The 22,151-nt window shown below is 41.7% G+C and overlaps 1 protein-coding gene across 3 annotated transcripts in view; it reads right to left on the bottom strand.

Annotated features, from left to right (window-relative positions):
- flrt2 (fibronectin leucine rich transmembrane protein 2) overlaps positions 1-22,151 on the bottom strand; it is a 256,493-nt gene that overhangs the window by 10,494 nt on the left and 223,848 nt on the right. The window contains exon 1 of one of the 3 annotated variants that reach the window (XM_042503862.2): positions 1,692-2,247. The exons of the other annotated variants lie outside the window; for them this stretch is intronic. The gene's annotated coding sequence lies outside the window, so the exon portion shown is untranslated. Of the gene's footprint in view, positions 1-1,691; positions 2,248-22,151 lie in introns of those variants that run through there. 3 annotated transcript variants of the gene reach the window in all.

Here is a 22,151-nt window from a genome sequence, read left to right as displayed (position 1 = left end):
AAAAGGAGATGATGAAGGCATCACCTCTTTATGGGGAGAAAAAAACAGAAAACAGGAACACAAGTGTGCTTTTTTTCTTCCTTTCTCTGCCTGAGCGGACACTGTGGGCAGAGGTACACGAGTAAACACACGAGTGCTTACAGTAAACACAGGCGCCTGTTTTTTGCCGATGGCCTGAGGAGGAGCTCGTTTGTAGGCCCTGAGCACGCCATCGCCCCAGCTCAGGATTTAAGGCTGCGAGGAGTCAAGAATTGCAACAAAAAAAAAAAAAAAAGGCAGTCGAGGAATAGAGACCCTCGCTCCTCCTCTCAGCACGGTGACATACACGAGCTGTCAACCGAAATGGGATTGGAAAATAATTTAATCCCTCCACCTGCAATAAATGATCGATACAGGCTGTTTTTCAACACGGCTTGTGGTAAAGCACAAGGCCGCTGGATTACAGTAGACCCAAAGATCCATTATTCCAAGTTTTATGAGCCATCAAACATTTTCTCTCCCTCGCACATGATTGAAAGATACCGGTTGTCATCGTCGGTGGCTCTCAGCTTAACTGGAACTGGAGTTGGATGACACAATAATGGGGACGGTGGGTTGAATGTTAAGCACAGGAGCGGCCATGAGATTGTCAAGGAGCAGCAGGAGGAAGAAAATTATTACAATCCTTTCCATTTTTTAAACAAAATTTCAGCCATGCCAAGGGAGCTATATCCTGCCAAAAAAGGGACAAAATGATAAAATAAATACTAAAATAAAGCCAACGTTTTGCTTTCTCTGCTCTGTTTGTTGCCTGCGTGCATGCTTTGTGGCGGAGCTGCAGAAACAATCCTTTGACACACATCTGTGATCTACTTTTCTAAATTGAAAGAGCTAAATTTAATCAAATAAGCTTGGGGGGTATAGAAGCAACCACATGAGGCGATAAAAATGTGCTGCCACAGCACACAGAATCAACAGCAGAAGGCAGCAGCATCAAGATTATTATTATAGCTGCGTAAATAACACCAAGGATCTAAAGAGAAAAAGAAGGTGCGCAGGAAGTTGGAGCTGATAAACGGTGGACACATCGGAGTGATGGACTTTTCTTTCTTTTTGATTTAATTTCCAGCCGAGCGACTTCACAGTTTCTCCGCGCCAGATGATCGCTGTGATATGTGGCCAGGACAATCCGATTAGAACTGGATTTAGCGACAAAAACGCAATTAAAAGTTTAAAAACGGAGAGGGTATTTAGGAGGCGATAAGAGGCGGATCAGGTGTACTTCAAAGGCTGCCCAGTGAGCGCTGTTCATCTGAATGAATTATTTCAAAGGGGGGAATTGAAAACCGTGCAGTGCATTGAGAGTGAAAGCCCCCCTCCCTCCTTTACACACACAAAAAAGAAAAAAAAGTCAGGTTTTCTCCTGGGTGAAAATGAGGAGCGGTGCGCTTTGTAGTGCGCCAATCTTTAACTCGACGAAACATCGGATTAACCCACAAAAAACGGTTTTAATTAATCATAAAAAGTGATTGTGGATTGGTGAATTAATGCCAGTTTGAGACCGCGTTCGCTTGCAGGATGCTCGGAGATTTCAGAGGTGAAAACAAAGATACATCCTGCGTTTTATTCGGAATTTAACTGGAAAAGAATCAACTCCGTTTTTTTTCTCCACATTTTTCGAACAACTATCTGACAGAGAACATCCACTGTACCTTTGGCGAGCATTTATCCATCACAAAACCCGTTCAACTTTTCCCCCGCGCCTCCGTCCTTCATGCGGTCCCGCTGTACGACCGTGCGTAAAGGTCCGTTCGGTAACAGTCGGTTCCGATCAGCAGCCCGGTGATTGTACGGAACAGCATATTTCCCTGCATGGGTCCCGCTCGGTTGTCCTCACCGCTGTCCGCACTTTTTTTTTTTTTTTTTGGTCTGTGTTCGTTCCCTTCAGCTCCTCCGCGTTAACTCAACACCGTCCGCAGCAGCAGCAGCAGCGGCGCAAAGACAGCGGCGGCAGGGTGATCGCGGCGCCCACCTCTCCCCTTCCACACTCGGTGAGGACGCACTCGCCCAAGTGTCCGCCACGGGCCATGACGGCCAGCTGCGTTCGTCCGTCCGGTCCGCTCCGGTGCGCCGTTTAACGGGGAGCGCAAACTTGCCTTCAGTGTCTCCGCAGCTCAGAGCCCGGACTCCCTGCGAGGAGTTGTTTTCTTAGATGGATTCAGTTGATAGTGCGACGTGTGTGCTCTGCTCACCTCTCTCTCTCTCTCTCTCTCTCTCTCTCCCTCCCTCTCTCTCTCTCCCTCTCTCTCTCCTGTCCCTCCTCCTCCTCCTCCTCCTCCTCCTCAGAATAAAGAATGCATCTCCTCCAGCAGCTCCGTGATGGCTCTAAGCCACAGATCCTCCCTGCTGCCCTCACACTGCAGAAAATAGTTTGTCTCTCAACACTCTTTATCCCCACATGTTATTTGCCGGCCTACCTTTAACCCGCCTGAGCTCTTATTTGCATTTTAATCACCAAAATCCAGGAATTCGCCTCCGAGTCACAGCTCAATGAAAAATCACTCCAGGACACAGAGTCCTGTAATTTACCGACAGTGTGATATGTATCTAGTATGTGTATTTAGAGTCACTCCAGGGGCGTTGCTAGGATTTGAGGACACTGGGGGCTAAACCTGGTCTTATGCAAAAAAAAAAAAAAAAAGGCCAACATTTGTTAAAAGGAAACATGTCTTCCTATTAAACCTTTTGGCATTTTTTTTTAATCTTTTAGTATTTTTTAAAATGTTTTTTTCACTTTTTTCTCTTTTAAAGTTTTTTTTGACTTTTTTTTTTCTTGTAAAATTTTTGGTGTTTTTTTTTCCTTCAAATTTTTTTTGGGATTTTTAAAAAAACTTTTGGTGATTCTTTATCTCTAAAAACCTTTTGGGGGGATTTTTAAAGCAAACATGGCCAACAAACCTGCAGGCAATCCAAAAAAAAAAAAAAAAAAAAATTGCGTTGCTCATCATGCATTTTCCAGGAACTTCACAGGAAGGCTCAAGGAAAAATAATTGTAACTTTGGGGAGGGTAGAAACAAAGACAGAGCCCTCCTCTGTTAAACAAAGAACAGTCCCTTAGGCTTTTTTTAATTTTAAAAATTATATATAGAGATCCGGGGTTATCTGAAAAACATTTGGAGCTAACGCCTCCGACGCCCAGGCCGAACGATGCCACTGTGTCACACGGTGTCCCTGCAGGACCTTATTAGCTATAGTTTAGTTGGCATATTTGTAGGTCTGCAGTTAGATTTCTTCTTTAAGGACCACTAACCCCGGTTCCTTTTTAATTACAGCGGGATAATTAGCCCCGAGTGAAAAGCACACTTCCCGGACTTTCTTCAGTGATTTGAAGCATTTAGACACAGCCAAACTCATTTCATCTGACTACACTGCTTCTAGTACTGATTCAGCACTGCGCCCACACTCCGAGAGTCACTCACACACACACACACACACACACACACACACACACACACACACACACACACACACACACACACACACACCGCCTGCACACACACTGACGTCGTACTCTTCAATGGCCTGAACTCATTCTTTCACACATCGGAAAACTAACACGTGCGTCCTTTTAGATTACCTTTAAATATTTAAAGACGCACACGCACATTTTGGAGATTAAAGTTGAGCTGAGAATGAAAACGATGAAATGATACGACAAAACTATTTTTCCCCAAGTGCCGCCATATCGATATTACGGTGATATCTTAGTGTTGACTGTTGGTGCTTTCACAAAATATTTAAGCTCCACAATGTGATTTTTTGCTAAATAATCATCAGTAACGTGGATATAATGACTGAGTGTAAAGACAAAAGAAAAGCCAGAACGGTAAATTCAGAAAAGTACATTCCTTAAAATAAACACAACACTTATGATATAAAAGCGTCTGCTAAATGAAATTGTAGAACTGTAGAATATCAATATCCAAAAGACAGTATCTAGTCTCATTTCATAGTATTGATCTCGTATTGATTTACTGCCAGAGCGAGCTGAAGTCAGTCACTTTTCTTTGCTTTGAGGTTTGACTGTTAGCGTACGGTGGCTGACATCACGAAACTTCACGTAGAGTTACAGAGTCACTTTGAGGAATTTAAAAGCTTTCTTTTCCTTGTGCTTACCTATCAGTAAACTACATTTTATCATTCGCCATTGTCTTGCAATAGTGACGACAGTTGTCTGTGTCATTACACGCCGGCAGGACGGCACTGGGCGCGCCCACATGCAACGCACACAGGCAGCATCACCTGAGATCACAGTGACCTCACCATGTGCCTCTTTTGCCTAAAGCTCACCGCAGCGACAGTCGCCGTTGGTTGCCATGTGTTGCCATGTCAACATAACCACATGCTGCGTGATCCTATCATGTGCATTTGTTGACATCACGGTAACAACATCCTGGAGCGTAAACAGCTGACACAGAAGGTCACTGACAGAGCGTCACCATGTGACGTGTTGGGCTGTGGTATGTGTTGTTTGCAGAAACACACAATGCCAACACTTATTCTGGCGATTTGGATGCGCCAAATGTTAAATGTTAGAGACTGAAGGCCATTTACCATTAAAGATTTTAACAAAAGTTAAGCAATATTTTCGAAATTTTGATGAAACGCAATTGTGAGATGACAGTGTTTCCACTGAGGGATGTTGTGCGACTTCTCCTCTGGCGATAACATCCCAGTAACCATGGCGATGGATGTTTAAAACATTAGCAGCTTTATTTCTATTGCAGCACCGCACTAGCCGTCATTATTTCCAATCCAAGGCCACGTAGGCGTGTTATGGAGCCATGATGGAAAGGCGAGCCCCTTATATGCAGGAGCGTCCACGTATGAGGGATTTCTGGGAGATGTAGTCCACGATTTCACAGAGGAATTGTGGATTCAAAACTTCCCGATGATCCGCTCCACTTTCTCAGAGTTATGTGATGCAATAACAGCTCTTGTAGCTCCTGCTGCATCATGAGGGAGCCAGTTCCTACTGACAAGCTCATAGACACAGCATCACGTGACCTAGAAAAGACTAAAAAGTGTTTCCATTGCAGTTTTGTTAAGTATGGCTTTTTGGAATCGCCTGAAATACCACCTCATGTGAACGTAAAACCTGTTTTGCAAAAAGTAGATTTTTTTTTCTTAATGTTTCCAATGGGCATATTTTATATTCGCAACTTCAGTTTACTTCAACCTACTGACAGAGCGTCACCACGTGACGAGTTGGGATGAGAGCGTGTTGGGCTGTTGTATGTGTGGTTTGCAGAAGCGTACGATGTCATCACTTATTCTGGCGATTTGGTTGGGCCAAATATTAAGTGTTAGAGAAACAGCTGATAGTACGACAGGATGTGTCTCCAAGGAATGCTGGCTATCAAAGTTGCCACTTGAAAGCCCGACCAGATGCTTAAAACTGTTTCTACAAATAACTTCTGGACAGTTTAATCCTTTTAAAACAGAACAATATGGACAACAGCCTCGGTGTCATTAGAATTTATATCCCTCTACACAGGAAATAAACGCACCTGACAAAAGACAGGATTTAGATTTGGGTTCGCCTTAAAAAACACTAAAGCTGTCACCTTCTATGTTTTCCATGTTTATAGTGAAAGCCGGGGTCAGAGAGGCACACGGCGGTCACGTGATCCTAGCGGGTCAGCAGGTGCATGTTCTCCTTTGATCCCGGCCTTCAGTTTGTCAAACAGTATTAACGTGGCTCTTTTACCCACTCAGCGGAGATAACTCACGAAAACTCTCAAACAAATTACACGGCCCCCACTCAAATCACCAGTGTCATTCTGTCCAATCAAGCCGACCGGCACTCGTGCCGCCGCAGTCCTCTAATACGTCCACTCTGGGCGAGATGATGTGGTTGTTCTCAGTGTTTGCCTTTCATGTTTAATTTCGGCTGCCACGTCCCCGAGATGGACGGCTGCTGCGAGGCCCAGTCCACAACATTTAATTCCTTCATAAATCAAGCTTCTGTGCGCGTCATGAATTATTGATTGAGTGAATTTAGAGGAAACAGCCTATTTTTATTTTCTCCTTGATGGACATGTTTTGCAGCCGTGCGCTCTGGTCTTGGTCGGCGCTGCATTATTCGACGTCTCTTTCTAGCACGCAAATGGGAATAAAATGACAGACACTTAAATGGGCGAAAGAACGGCCTTAAGGCAAATACGCTGCGGCCATTATCAGGAGGATTAATTCGATTTTGTTCATTGTTGTCGTGCAGAATAACTGAGCAGGAGTTACGTGTAAAACAGGTTGATTCCAGTAGATCAAAAACGACTTTGGATTTCTGAATCTGACTGATTTTAACTCTGAAACCCAAGAAAATTTGGCTTGATTTCTTTTAAACCATGTGAAGAAGGCAATGAACAATGAAAAAGAAATGACCCCAAAATTATTAAGAAATGAGTAAAAAGTACAACAAAATTATCCGAAAATTAGTAAAAAATAAATAAATAAATTAAAAAAATTAAATAATAAAAAAAAGTTTTAAAAAGGTAAAAAAAGACCTGGAAAAAAGTTAAAATTAAAATTAAAAATTTAAATAATTTTTACCATAATTTAAAAAATATAATTCTACTAATTTATACAGTTTTTCCCTTTAAATTTTCCCTAACTTTTTGAAAGGTATTTTCTAAATCTACTTATTCCTTGCTAATTGTAAAACATCTGTTACCACTGTTACTAATTTTCCATGTTTTTGAAAGAAAAGTTACTCCGGGTTCAGGGGTTAAATTGTTGTGAAAGACATCTGAAATCATCATAAGTAAAGTGATGTCGCTGCAGGTTTCAAAGGGTTAAGCTTTATAATTTATCCCAGTTGAGGTTTCGCTCACGTCAAAATGAACAAATCATCCTCCACCGATCTTCACAATTAAACGTTATCAAGCAGTTATCTGAGGTTTTAATCACGGAGGACATGGCAGCCACATGTCAGAAACAGCAGTAATCCTCTCTCCTGCCCTCTACCTCCCCTCTCCTCCCCCTCTCCTCCCCCGCCTCTCGCTCTCCCCGTCCCTCCCTCAGCAGAACTACAGGGGCTTGCTTGTTGTCAACTCAGTGTTTTTACAGCCTGGCATTAGCACAGGGCAGCATTCAGTCAGGACACTGCTTTCACTCTGCCGCCCTGTAATTCACATGCTCATGTGAGAGCGCTGCCTTCGCTGCTCGTGAAATCGCCCTGATCGAACCTCGTCGGCCTTCAGCAGCACAACAATTTCACTCCTCTAAAAATGTCTCTGCATCTTTCAAGCAAATATTGTATAAAATTTGAATGCACATAACGCCACATTAACTAACTATTTTGCTGCTTTGCATCTTTTCACTGTATAAGAAAGCCTTATTTTGGCACCGCAGCTGGACACCATCTTCCTCTAATGTTGATATTTGGTTGAATTTAGGTTGTATCTTCGGGTGATCTAATACAAATGTCAATTTATGTAGAACACTGACCACAGATGATGCGGATATTTTGTTTTGGTTTTGGTTATTTGGTTATTTTGGTTTGAAGTTGTGTTTTATCTTTTCAGCTTTTTCGCTTTTCCATTTAAAGCTTTTGTCAGTGTTTGCATGTGTTGTCGGATGAGCAGCAGCGCTATGTTACCTCAGGGTAACGCGGCCAGCCGGCTGGCTGTCAGTACAACTAACCAAAAAAAAAGTCGAGACATTTACATCATAAAACTCTAAAATCTAATCACTTCTAAATAGACAACACTTTGAAATGTGGCGCTAAAACTCAGAGTCAATGCAGCGCCGGACTCAGTGCTGCTTCACACGATAAAACCTAAAGAGAAACCAGGCAGTGAGGAAACACCAGAGGCAGGATAAAAACCTATAGATAAAAGATAAAAATAAATAAACATAATAAAAATAATAAGTAAAATAAATAAATCCACAAATAAATAAAATACTCTTCATAGTTGATAAAATGTAAAAAAAAAAAAAAAAAAGAGGAATCCATCTAAGAAAAGGAGCAAATAATATATAAAAATGTTAAAAACAATACAATCACAATAATATCACATCTAGCAAAACAGGCTAAGATGTATGAATAAATTCAATTAAAAGCCAAACTAAAAAGGTAGGTTGTGAGTCTTCTTTTGTTTTTTGCTTAAAAATTAGCCGGTTAGGTACCAGTTGAAGGGTGTCGGGCAATCAGAAGCCAAATTAACTAAAAGTGACATCCCTACATGTGACATTATGAAGGTTTCGACAGAGCGCTGCTGTACTGAGTTTCTTACGTGACAGTCGGGTCGATTAGTTTGACTTTAACAAGGACGGACAGTTGGGAGCTAAATGTTGTTTAATCTAATTAGGGCTTCATTTGGGAGATACCACGTCCTCTTACAACATGCATTTGTTGCGTTTGTCCTGTATATTTAAATTTTCAGTGTCTGCCAGTCATGACATGTTTGCACAGAAAAAAAGTCTTAAAGTGGAAGAAAAAGAAGAGATTTTTGGTCTGCAGGGGCTGAGGAGTTGGAGCAAACCTCCGGCTCCCTCGCCTCCTCTCAGCTCGCTCCTCGAGTAAAGTGTACAGTGTGTTGTTGGCTGACTCGTTTCCTCGGCTGTGAAAACGCTCCACTCTCTTCTGGGAGCCCCGCTGTGACATTAGATGCATGCAGATTGATAATCGACGGGGGTAAACATAATTACATCGCCTTAGAAATTAATGAACGCATTGATCGCCCACTCTAAACATTATCAGCATATTTTTCTTTAAGCCACTGAAGTCTCGAGGGAAAGGCCTGATTATATCACGGCTTTCTGCGATTTGCAGTGTTACTGTGTTTTTTTGCCACGGTTAGTTTTTTCAAAATCCTGCCAATACTTGCGGGGAGGTTTTTAGACACTGATGTTGTTGGCACCTTTGAAGTGCCTTTCGGTATCCAGATGTAAATTCATGCAGGGAGGAATGTGATAAGCTAATGACGTCTCCGGGGACGAGAATGAATATAACCGAGGGATAAACATATCTGCATATCTGAGTGGACGTTTTTTTTCTTTCTTCCCCTCGTCCCTCCTTTAGCAGTGTTTAGGGCCTGCACAGGAGCAGATGGACAGAGCGGGCTTTGATGTGCTCGGAGGTCATGTGTATCTGCACTTTTATCAAGGTACACAAGCGTGCAGAGTAAATACGCCACGCCAAAACTCTGGGAAGGTCTCTGTGCGAGGCGGAGGAGGGGAATTTCCACTTTGAGATTCCAGTGAGGGTGTAGACTGAAATACTTCTGTGCATTTGTGCAAACCTTAAATATACAGTAGATATACCAAACATAAGACACGTAATCTGGATGCTTCTCTTTTTCACCTAACCTCCTGAAACCTCAGTTTTTGTTTGGTATGCATTTTTAATTTCTCCCAGCTATGCGGGATGAGAGGAACCTGATCAGGTTTACAAAAAATAAACATTGTCCTTGAACAGTCTGTAATTTTTGAAGAAGTGATGTCCTCATATGTGGACAATGGGTTTATTTTTAATAGTCAAAAAAGTGTGAAGAAGTATAAAACTGTTTAATTTAATGTCTGAACACTGAAAAAAACAAATTTGTTCATTTTGGAACTGTATGAATTTTTCTTGCTCCATACTACAAACTACAAACATCTTTTTGCAGCTCGCTCTCATTCTGAGCTCTTTAAATACCACCTGACAAAACTGCCCATTACTGGATGGATAACTATGAAATTTGGTGCATATATAAATGGCATCCAGAGGATGACTTTGGTGTTCCCTTGACTTTTACTCAACCCAGTTGCAATAATAATGTTTGCATTTTTTATGTTTCTGCACAAAAACACTTAGTTGTGGATAGGAGGGAAAGATGATGTTTTGGCTTTAAACACCAGCATTTGGTGGCACAAACACGATGAAATACCACCAGTGTCACGCTAAAAAACACCTGCTTCTGTTTGCACAATTAACATGTTGTCACGAGTTGACACATTTCGCCGCTTTCAGTGGACTTCCGTGTCTGCATTGTACTCGCTACGCATCCTTCTGCATCTTCTGTTGATGTTTTGGGATGCCGCAACCAGTGTCACACATTAACAAAAGCAAATGGTTAAGATTAGGCAACAAAAGCATGTGGTAAGTTTTAGAAAAAAACATCAAGGTTTGGCTCTACGCTCCAATGGGATTTGACTTTCCTACTCCTTATATTGTTACCATCGGTGTTTGAAACTGACCCGCAACCACTGACAAAGCGTCAGTATTCAACATCTTCAAAATGAGAACAATTGGCACAATCGCAGCTGGCAATGCTGACATTTCCTGACAAAAAACACCCAATATCTACTGCACAATTACAGTTGGAAATGCTGCCATATTCTAGAAAAAAACACTCGATATCGGACACAAAATTATAGCTGGACATGCTGCCATTCCTTGCTAAGAAAAACAACCAAATGTGTTGTTTGTTGGTCTTTAATTGTTGTCTACAACTTGTCATGATCTGGGTGTGACCCCTCCACTGCCTGATGACACCATCAGCTCATATATATATTACCAGCATTACACTGATTTCTTTTGGTTAGACATAAATAAATTAAGATTTATTTTTAAATCAAGTTATCGAGTTTAATCAGCACTACCTCTTGGAAATCGAGATGAGGAAACTTAATTCGTTCATGTGTTATTGATTAACGTAATTATTTTATGTTGGTCAACAGTTCTTTTTTTAGTGTACGTCAATTTAGAAACGTTGATTTAATACATGTAAAACAAATAACTTGAACACTTGTAGAAAAGTGTAATTCTACCTGTTTATTCTGGGTACTGGGCTGCTTTTTCTGTAGCACCACTAAAAGGTCAAAGTTTGCATTTAAAAATTTCTCAACATCTACTTGATGAATTTCCATTTAATTTGGCGCACACATTCAATAAATAAATTCATGAGCTGTCTGTTGCACTTTGTGTTTGGTGCAGGTTATAGCGTGTTTAAGTAAGATGGGAAATGATGTTGAACAACGTTCCAGCTAAACATCGGCGCGTTATCATCGAGCTCAAAGCCCCGCTGGGCCACAGTGCCGCCTGACAGCGCTGCGTGCACGGCTGCAGAGTCAGGTACATATTTTTGCAACATCAGGCTTGAATCTGGTGGCGAAGCATTAGAGGCACAGACTGGGGCAAACTCAAGAGCTGTCACTTACACTTTCAATCAACATCTACTTCCACTTCATTTCAGTAATTTCCTTCATTTCCCGCGGTGACTTCAGACAGTTTGTCAGGAGCAGATCTTTGCGCTGTGTGGTCCTAAACGGGTTAATGACGTTCAGAAAAAGAAGGAATGACGAGAGAACAATGTCACCGCACGCCTGCTCGTTCATATGAGAAAAAAGATTATTTGTATGTTTCTTCCTGTGCCAGTAAACTTAAAAGAAGTCCTTTGTTTTTTCACTGTCAGGGTTTTTATGGTCATGAAAAACCTGGAAAAGTCATTGAACGTTCAAATAGCAATTTTCAGGCCTGAAAAAGTTTTGGAAAACTAAATCTACCCTGAAAGTTTTTGAAAAAGTCATGGAATTTTGTTTCATAAACCTGGATAATAACACAGTATGTGTTTGAGAACAGAAAATCCAACAAGAATTTCAGTTTTTACTGTTACTGACTGTGATAAATTGTGTAATTTTTTATGACCGCGCACTGGTGCGGGCTGTCGGACATGTCTGCACTGGAGCGAGCAGTGGGACATGTCCGCGCTGCAGCGGTCTGTCGGAGATGTCCGCGCTGGAGCAGGCTGTTGGACATGTCCATGCTGGTGCGGGCTGTTGGACATGTCCGTGCTGGTGCGGGCTGTTGGAAATGTCCGCGCTTCAGCGGTCTGTCGGAGATGTCCACACTGGAGCGAGCTTTAATGTGAGAGCTGTTAATTAATTATCAATAATCAGTCTGATGATCTATGATAATAATTGCAGTATCACCTTAAAGATGGTTTACAGCAGGGGTATTCAACTATTTAATTATTATTATTACTATTCAATTATTTATTAAACTTTCCAGCATTATATAAAAATGTAAAGCTCCATCTTAAACAAACTTCAGGTAAATTGAAGCACATTGTGCTGATAATAGGCCAACCTCTCCTGACTGCAGGACTCTGACTTCAACTTCTGTCAAACTTCTGTGCTGTTAATCATTTTACTCAGGAATTAAAAACTTTTGAGTCGGCCAACAGTTCTTTTGTAGTGGCAGTACATCAAAAGTAGACCGTAAAATAAATACAAATGTTTGGTAGGTACGGTCTTTAAAATTTGCCTCAAAGTCATGGAAAAATCCTGGAGCTTCTTTGGTAAAAGTGGGTATGAAGTGACCGTGCTGCGTTATGCTGTTGCTCATGTTTTATAGCTCAACATTTCTCATCTTAATCTTCACTGGAGCTTTTCCTGGAAATACTGAACTCATCATGTTGTCTGCTTTCGCTCAGATATTTATGTGTAGAAGATACAACACGAGGGTGAAAAATGTCAACTACTTCATGTGTTTGTGATGTTTTAAGCGTTAAAAAGCTTTAACGTGTGGGTGTTTGAAAAACTTCACAAATCTCTGAATTTCACCATATTTGGTGAAAACTTGCTGTTACACAGGATTCATCTTATACCCGATTTTGGGAAACTAGACAACCAAAGTAAGAATGAGACGGCTCCGAGTGGTGAAAAACAGCCGCTCTGCTGAGGAGTAAAACTAAAAGGACCCCCGAGACGACAACTTACAAGAGTTCGTAAGGGGAAGAACAGAAGAGGAGAAAAATAGACAGATGCCAGGAAGGAGCAGGTCTTGGGGTCACGCAAAAGATGGGCCTGATCCCACCTCCAATCCCTGCAGCTTTTCCTTTGTTTGAAGTCACATCTGGGCTAAATTTCCCCTTCTGACTCGAGCAGAGAGGAAGTCTTCTGGGTGGGTGGACGGGGGCTCAGGGCCGCTCCTGCCTCCCAGGCTAAACTGTACAAATACTGTAGATCTGTGAGCCAGAAAACCAGCGAGCGAGCAAACCTACATCCAGACCTGATTCAGCACTTGTCATGGAGGAGCCCCGATGATGACCGGACCGATGTGGAGCAATAATTATCAGAAATGTAAACCTGTAACATTATAACAGCACACTGCGTTTATTCCTCAGCACTGTGGAGGAGCAAGTTTGTCTCAAACTGCACATTTTTCTGCTGACTTTAGTCCAAAGGTCCCCGAAGCGAGAGGATTAAATATTTAAATGAGACAGAAAATCCAATTTTTAACACAGAAAATTTCATTTATTTTCCTCTAATCTATATTTTCTTTTTCTTATTTCACTACTTCAGAGCTGAAAATTGCTGTAACACGACGTCCTGCGTCGCACAGTGTTGTGTCGGCTGTCGTTGAGTCATCCCGTCAATTTTTGGATGAGCTATGAAACCGAAACCTAAGAAGCTGTTTATTAACCTACAAATTACAAGTAGATTAATAGTTAGAAATCTTTACTGTCACTATTAAGGCACACCAAAAACAAGTTTGAGACTCCCATACGCGATGTAGTAAAAGCCTAGAGAGAAGTAAAACACTAATCAGAAATACAACACTTAGCTCAGCGACTTGTGTACTAGTACTCACAAACTACTGACAGGCAGTTTAAAATCAATATAAATGGGGATCGCGCCATGAAAAGCAGAAACTTTGCTTCTTTGTGCCCCTGAAAGCAGCGTTGAAGCATTCAGTTTCAATATTCGGACATAATATAGCACATATTGTACATTTTCATGCTTAGCAGAAACCTAAGGCCAGCATTTATGACAAAGTAATCATTTCTCGTTTTAACAAATAATAAGTATGTATACGTATTGAAACAGTGACGCGGCAGTTTAGTGCACCTGGGTTTGGTCGGGCCCTTCCAGCTGTGGACGGCTGTTTAAAGGCTCAGCCTGAGCTTTGGACGACAGTCTGTGTTTATGTTGGGCTTTCCCCTCCGACTCATTAACTAAACCCAGAAACACCGAAACACCGCGGCCCCCTGAACCTCCTCCTCCCTGACAGCTTCTCCCCGCAGCTGATTTATTATCGCGCGGTTTCAAATTAGCGCCGAGTGCACAACGTCTCACAACAATTTACACTCACATGACCTGAGACACTTATTAATTGCTATATTCTAATTAGAGATAATTACTTTATAGTGCATAATGAAGTAGTTACATATAGACAGATATTATGATTCTGGCTTATTTACCGAGCAAAAATAAAGAGGAGATAATTATTATCGTCATTATTATTATCATCACTCTTTAATTCAGCGAGTTAGATTAACCAAAACAGACTCTGAGGACGAGGCGGGGAGCGTTTTCATTTTCTCTCTATACTCCTGTGTCTCCGTGCTCAGATTAAACACCATGCCAATCTTTATTCCACATGGAAAGTTTTAATTGCCTGGGAAGCAAAGAGACATTTTCGCTCGCAGTATATGGCCGAAAGCACTCATTGTAACGGGTGTTTGGAGGGGGGTTATTATCTGTTTCAGCCCTCCTCTTGTCTTTCACCGTAAAAATATCCCCCTGATACAGGAGGCAGGAATTTGGATAAATCCAGATTACATCAGAAGGCAGGTGAAACCAGCCCCACAAAACAGACAGCTAAAAATATAATTACACTGTCAGGCTGTTTAATCCTTTGCCACGCCGATGCCGTCGCTTGTCTTTTCCTATCAAGTGTCGTAATTTAATATTCTTAATATACATTTGTCTCCTCTGGATAATTCATCATCATCAAAACATTTTTCAGCTTATTTATTCTGGTAACAATCACAGTATTAGCCTTGGCAAGCTTGGCTGTAACCCGACGCTTTATGGAATTAAATCCTGGCAAGTGTTCATTTGCTCTTATTTTGGGAATATTGCTCACAAGTTAAAATGAAACTCCTCACATGCCCCAGAGATATGCAGATGCTGGATGTTTTGTTTTTTTTAATTATTATTTTTTAATTTCCACATCACATGTCGACAGCGTTGCTTTATCTTTTGTTTACAAGATCCTCCAGTGCTGCTCACCATGTCGTGAAAAACATAAATGAGATTCTGCTAAATAGCATTTTTGCCCCATATGGTTTTGCTGAGGCAGTAGCCCCTTTTAAACAATCTGCGGTTCCATCTGGTCACTGTGGTTTCTGCCCCTCGCCAGTTTGCCCCCCCTCCCCCTCCTCCCCCCCTCTGCTTTCACTTACTGCCGCAGCACGCCGCCCCAGTTTGAGAGCAGTCTCACAAAACATCCCGAGGGTGTCTCTAGGTGGACGCCTACATGAGAATTACAGCTCTTCTCGGGGTGCTTCTGGGACGCCTGATGAATCAGAGCGCCTCGCTCAGACGGCCTCGTCTTTAAGTCCCGCGAAGGAGGACGAACAAAGAGGCTCAGAGGAGGAGAGAGCCAGCCGCAGAGGAAGAGAAGGAGGGGATGAGTTTTTTGGTGTGAGCGATAATGTAAGGCGTATCGATTGGGAGGGATCTGTTTTCATTGCTCATCGCTCACCGAGCTGCGGATCGCTCTTTCTCTCTCGCTCAGGTGGCATGGGGCCCAACCCTGGCGCCTGCCACCCTGCCCAGATTAATTGAAGCATGCTGTTGTAAATGAATCACATATGGCTAATATCTCCCCGCTTCCCCCTCTCCAGCTCACGCTCATCACCTATCCTCCTTCGGATTCTATTTCGGGAATAGACGACTTCACTCTTTCCGCTTGTTTTTGGAGGGCAGACACCCCAGGTGGACAGGGAGAAATTTTTCACCAAAAGACGAACCATGAAACTACGGGAGAGGATTAGGGCCAGGCAGGAGAAATATTTTTGAAACGACGAAGATTTTTATTCCTCATGCACGTCAAGAATAAAGTCGAAATGTTGAGAATAATGTTGAAATAAAGCGTCGAGAAAAAAGTTGAAACTGTGGCAATAATTTTTAAATATAATGTCGAGAATAAAATCTAAATATTGAGGATAAAGTGCTTATGTCGATAATAAAGTTGCAATACAATGTCGAGAAAAAACGTCAAAACTTCGGGAATAAAGTTTAAATAAAATTTCAAAAATAAGGTCAACCTTTTGAGACTTCCAAACAGTGCATGACTTCTTTTACACAATGTCCTGTTTAGATGAACTGGTGAAATTGTGCTTCAGAATCAGCTTTAATAATGACGCATGAATATAAAACTTCTCACCTTGATTGCTTGAAGAAAGATAATTATCTTTCGTGTTACGGGCTTCCAGAAATGTTATGTTTAAATATGCAAATGTGAGATATTATCTAAAGAAATATGCACTAATTTGAATTCTTGTTCGCTTTAGTGTCATATTAGAATAAAACATTTTACAGATTTTTATATGTATACATGTTTGCAGGGGAAAAAAACGTAGCATAAATCAGGCTGTGAATGAGCTATGAATAAAATCTGATGTAAAAACCTTCACAATGTTAACAGGAATAAAATTTGGTGTAACGACCTTCACTGTAAAATTCCACTCTTTTTTTTTTTAGACAAAAATTACGGCAAGACAGTAGGGTGAAGATTTTAACTAATAAATATCATCGTGAAACTTTCCCAGTTGATTATTAACAGTAATAGATTAGTTTTCTGAAAGTTTAAGTTTAAATTTGCAAATGATGCATTGTCTGATTACAGATGCACTATTTGCATGTTTTTAAAACAAATATCTAAACGAAACTACATGTGTGCTTTGGATGTTTTCTTTCTAAAAAAAAAGGCCGAGAATATCAAAATCATTGATCAATGCACCCAAAAACTGTTTCCACCTGGGGTGTCTTGCCAAAGGGAGTATGGCTCAACACAAAAAAAGAAAGGGGAAGCAGAGAGCGTAAAGGTGGCCGAGGTCAGGTGCTCATCGCTTTAAGTTCACTGCAAAATTCATGACTTTCCCTTTTGGTTTTTCATTTGTCTCTCTCCACAGTCCACTCTTTGCTCTTAACTTGGCACAAAGCAGATTAATTGTGCTGTCGTACAAAAGGTAAGAATAAGCCGGCGCACCTGTCCCTGATGCCACCTAGCATTAAGACGAATGCGTCACAGCTTTAGTCTTTATTAGTTATTTATAAGACCCACTGCCCAGAATAACAGCACTAAAGGACGGGGACAGAGTGAGCACTCGCTAACGGCGTTTTTGGCACCAACGCTCGCAAGGATGTAATCTGAAAGAGTGATAAATGTTGACCGAAGTGACGTCAACAACAATGTCCTGCCAGGCAGCTCGATCAGGTTGTCATGTCAACATTGAGTGGTTGTCATGTTAACGTTATGCATAGTGGGAGCTGTGGGAGCTGTGTGCAGGAAGAGGATTTGTTTGTCATAATGAATCTTGACACAAGTCCTTGTAATCCTGTAAAGGTCCCACACAGACAGAAAAAAAGCTGAGGAAAAATTATGTTTTTGCATTTCTTAGCTCCTGCAGGCGCCGACACCGAGAAATCAATTACTGGCCTTTCAACTGACCACAGTGACGTGTAATTATGAGCCTCCAACAAACGTTTCAGTGAAATTACACTTTCAACAACCTGCATACATTTTCTGATTCATATACTGCACATAATCTCTTTTCATGGACAAGAATAATGTCTAAAGCTTTATATATGAATGAATACAAGTACAGTCATAACAAATAAAGTGTGCTCTTTGTAGATGACAAACTGCTGCTGACTTGAATTAAAACAAAACTAAAGGATTTCCTGTTCACGTCTACTCAGACAGATTTTATCCAAAACTATTATGGTGCGTTCAGACTAAACACAAAGCGAGTGTTTTTGTGCAGCGCAGTTACATTCAAAGACAATGAAAATAAGTGCAGATGTCCATTTGTAAAATGATTTAACTTGAAATTTTGTGTGTGTCGCTGTGTTGTATCAGTATTGACATTCTCCCAAAGTCACAGAAAATCAGAAATGAAGGACGAACTGTTGCTGTCTGTGGGCACCTGGAGCAACGGCTCAACACCAGAACAGAGAGAGAACAAAAAACAAGAAATGTGGGACAAGTCAAAGGACTATATGACAAATTCTGAAGACATGCTAGCACCTGTGCTTAAGAAAAAAGTTCATCAAAAAATTCAAATTCAGTCATAATCTCCTCACCCCGATACCGATGGAAAGTCAGGTTAAATTTTATATCTCACAAAACACCTCATCTCCCAAAGATAGAAGCAAATGGTGACCAGGACTGAAACATTAAAAAGCTCCAAAATAAAACCACAAAATGTCTCTGTACTGCTCATCTGAAGTAATCCAAGTGTCCTGAAGCCCCGACGTGCCAAGTTGTTTTGAAAACCATCACTGGTGTCATGTTTTTAGCTTAGCCTGTAGCCTTTAGCTCATAGTGTGGGAGACGCGTTCAGCCCCCGTGTGCCTGATGGCCCCCCAAACACTTTCTAATTCACAATAAAAATAAAGTGATTCACACTGGGAATTATTTTGTACTTTTAGTATACATAAGGTGCCAGAGTGCAGAAAACAGCATCAAAATGAAGCTTCATCAAAGGTGCCAGCGGAGGATCCCCCACACCCCCCACAGAGGTCCTAGCTAAGACCCTAATGTCCAAAAATCATAGAACTGTCCTTAAATCCTGGAAATGTGCTGAAATCCTAGAAATGTCCTACAATCTTAGAAATGCCCTCAAATCCTAAGAACATGTATGGGGCTGCTGTGACTGGCCCCTAGCCTCCTGTATTTTGTAAAAGTGGCCCCCATGCAGAGCAGGTTGAGTGTCCCTGCTGTGGGCCGTGTGTGTGTTTGCTGGTCTCTGGAACTGGTTTCTGAGCTCGTCTGTCTCTTTCTGTTTGTCGTTTCAGTGTGGACGTGCGTTTGTCTGTGAGTTAATTAAAATCTTTAACGTTTGCATTTCTGTCTATCTCTATATGTTGATGTTTCTCTCTGAGTGTGTGTGTGTGTGTGTGTGTGTGTGTGTGTGTGTGTACAGCAGGAATAAAGCACCCCATTGATAAGAACAAGTTCTTCTTGTTAACGTATCAGTGGAGCTGGACCTGAGCCAGCGCTGAAGTCCCAGGGGCGTATTTCTACACAACCCCCGCTATGACACGGCAGTTACTATTCTGCAACCCCCCCCACACTCACACATACCACCAGCTACACACACACACACACACACACACACACACACACACACACACACACACACACACACACACACACACACACACAGAGGGTAGATAGCCCGGGAACATAACATGTGTTAACACTCTCTTTCCAAGAGATACATTGAAGAGGACATTGAGCAATGTTTCGTCTTACATCTCTCCAGCGGCCGCCTGCTCTGCAGTCGTCTAAAATGCTTCCATGTGCAGTCTCTGCATTCCAACTACCTTTCTGAGGCATTTCAAGACTCTCCCCGAAGATACCCGATACCCAGGGGAAAGCAGATAGTCATGAGAAATACCTGCTAGCTCTTTCCAGTTTTAAATAACAGGAATGGGGGATTTTTTTTTTTTTGCCATCCCCTTGGTCGTCTGCTTTTGCACATGTGCCAGCTATTGTTTTCCTCCTCTTATACACCAGGGAGACAGAGCCAAGGCTGTTTTATGACAGACATAATCACCACCCCTGGCGGCTGCAGAGGGACATCAGCTGCAGTCGGCTGTTGCGGGGCGCACCTCGTTGTCAAATAAAAGTGTCTGGATGAAGGTCGGAGGGAGAACAAAGAGGTTCAGTGTGCCGAATAAGCACCTACAAAACCGCCGCCGCTGCTCTGCGTGTGCATGCTATCGTCTGTTTGTTTAACCACTGCAGACCACGCTGGATGCCGCAGAGCCGTTCCAGGGACGATTACTGTGCAGAGGCACACAATTAACCACCACAAATCAGTGATACTCAACTCACGGCCCACAGGCCAAATCTGGCCCCCAGTACAGTGCCAGGTGCCCCCCCAACCACCTTCTAATTCACTATAAAAATAAAATGATTCACGCTGGGAACTGACTTTGTACTCTTAGTACACAGTGCCAGGTGCCAGAGTGCATAAAACAGCTTTAAAATAGAGCTTGTTTATAAAAAATGGCTGTGGAGGATCCCCCAAACTCCCAGATATGTCCTAAAAAAGTCCTAAAATCCTAAAATCCGAAAAAAAATGACCTTAATTGCTAGAGACATCCCAAAATAATAAAAACAATTGAAAATAGAAGAAACCTCCTAAAATCCCAGAAATATCCTATAATCATGGAAACGTCCTAAAATCCAAGAAATGTTCTAAAATCTTAGGGAACATCCTAAAATCATAGAAATGCCTTAAAATTCCAGAAACGCCCTAAAATCCCCAAATTATCTTAATGTCCTAAAATCCAAGAAATGTCATAAATTTTAGGAACGTCATAAAATCATAGAAGCGCCCTAAAATTACAGAAACATCCCAAAAATCCAAGAAACATGATCAAATCTTAGAAACATCCTAAAATCCTAGAAACATTATAGGGCCGCTGTGACTGGCCCCTGGTCTCCTGACATTTTCTAAAAGTGGCCCCCAAGCAGAGCACACAGAGTGTGATTGTGGCGGGTGCATGCTGGGAGCCCAAACAGCGTTCAGAGTGAGAATTACATCCGTCAAGATTATGTTTAATAAAAAAACAACTCGCAGCTTTCAGGGCTCATGAAGGCGCATGTTGTTAACATCTGTTTTTGTAGGCCGATCAGGAAATGCGAGGGCGTTTGGGGATGAACGCAACCCACAATGATAGACAAGGGTTTAGTCTGCTGTGTCTAAATTTAACGCCAGCATCCTCGAAAACGGTTTGAAGTGCAATCGCACAGAACATTTGCATGAAGTGATTCACTGAGTTGCCCCCTCAGCACAGGATGTAATGTGGAAATTCAAGAAACGGGATTTAAATGCGCTTTCAGAGACGAGCTGGGACCGTTATTTTCCAGATGGCTTTGATACACATCACAGCGGTGTCACCACCAAAGCATGCTTTCCATTATTACGATTGTTTAAAGCTTTAGCTCTTAAACTAAATGCAAAGTGACAAATCCAAAAGGGTTCAGACAAAGACGGGGGTCGGTCTTACAAATGGAATTGTCCCCATGGGCAAACCGCGTAATATTCATATCAAACCTGATACATCTACCACTTGAGTCTGTAACTGTGCAATCAGGGGCTCTGCCAAGTGTGTGAATGCACCCCGATCAGCGCCGCGATAACACGGGACCAACGGGGCACTGCGGCTTCGAGAGAGGCCGTGTTCTCGTTAGCTATCAGACATCTTGAGTCAGTTCAGATATTAGCTCATAGCCTGTGAACGCCTCCCGTGTTACAGAACCCCGAAATCTCACTCGACAGGAACCGAATAACCCGACGAGTGCTGCAGAGTCCAGCCTGCTCGGGATGTGATGGCACGCTCGAGTGTTTGCAGGAGCACATTTCCACTCTTTTTAACCCTTTGAAATGTCAGCAAACTGACTTAAATTCTTCCAAAAAACATATGTGGAAGGCAACCCCCTAAATTACATTAAATTAAACCTTTTTCTTTGCACATGCTTTCAACTCTTACCACCGTCTTATTAATTTAATCACATTATGGTTTTACTTTCTTAAAAATTTGCTTTTTATATGCTTTTATTGTTTTGACTCCTATTGTTTTTATATCTCTTTTATATTTTTATTTATTTTACTTGTTTTCCACCTCTGACCTGTTCTGCAACTTACTGCCACAGCTATGGTTCACATGAGCTGCAGAATTATTTTATTTTATTTTATTCGTTTTTGTGTATACGTATCTGGGTGTATGTATGTATATGTACATATGTGAGTATACATGTATTTATATACATGTATCTCATAAATTGTTAGGTTTTATATCTTAGTTCTCTTGCATGTTAAACACTTTGAGCTGCATTTTGTGTATGAAAAAAAAAAGATAAATCTGGCATTCGGGGCCAGATTTGGCCCACGGACCGTAAGTTGAGTATCACTGGCCTACAGGTAAAAAAAAGCAGTGCTGACATCTGGAATGCCCCACCAGATCCTCATCGCAGAACAACACACACACACAAACACACACAAGTACACACACACACACACACACACACACAAACACACACACACACACTCAATGCCCGCATGTTATTATCTCCAGAAAGAGGAAACTGAATCTTT

This window comes from Plectropomus leopardus, chromosome 16, assembly GCF_026936395.1.
Source record: "Plectropomus leopardus strain MGB_pleo_1.0 chromosome 16, ASM2693639v1, whole genome shotgun sequence".
NCBI classification, from domain to species: Eukaryota; Metazoa; Chordata; class Actinopteri; order Perciformes; family Serranidae; genus Plectropomus; species Plectropomus leopardus.
This window is presented reverse-complemented; position numbering and strand designations above follow the sequence as displayed.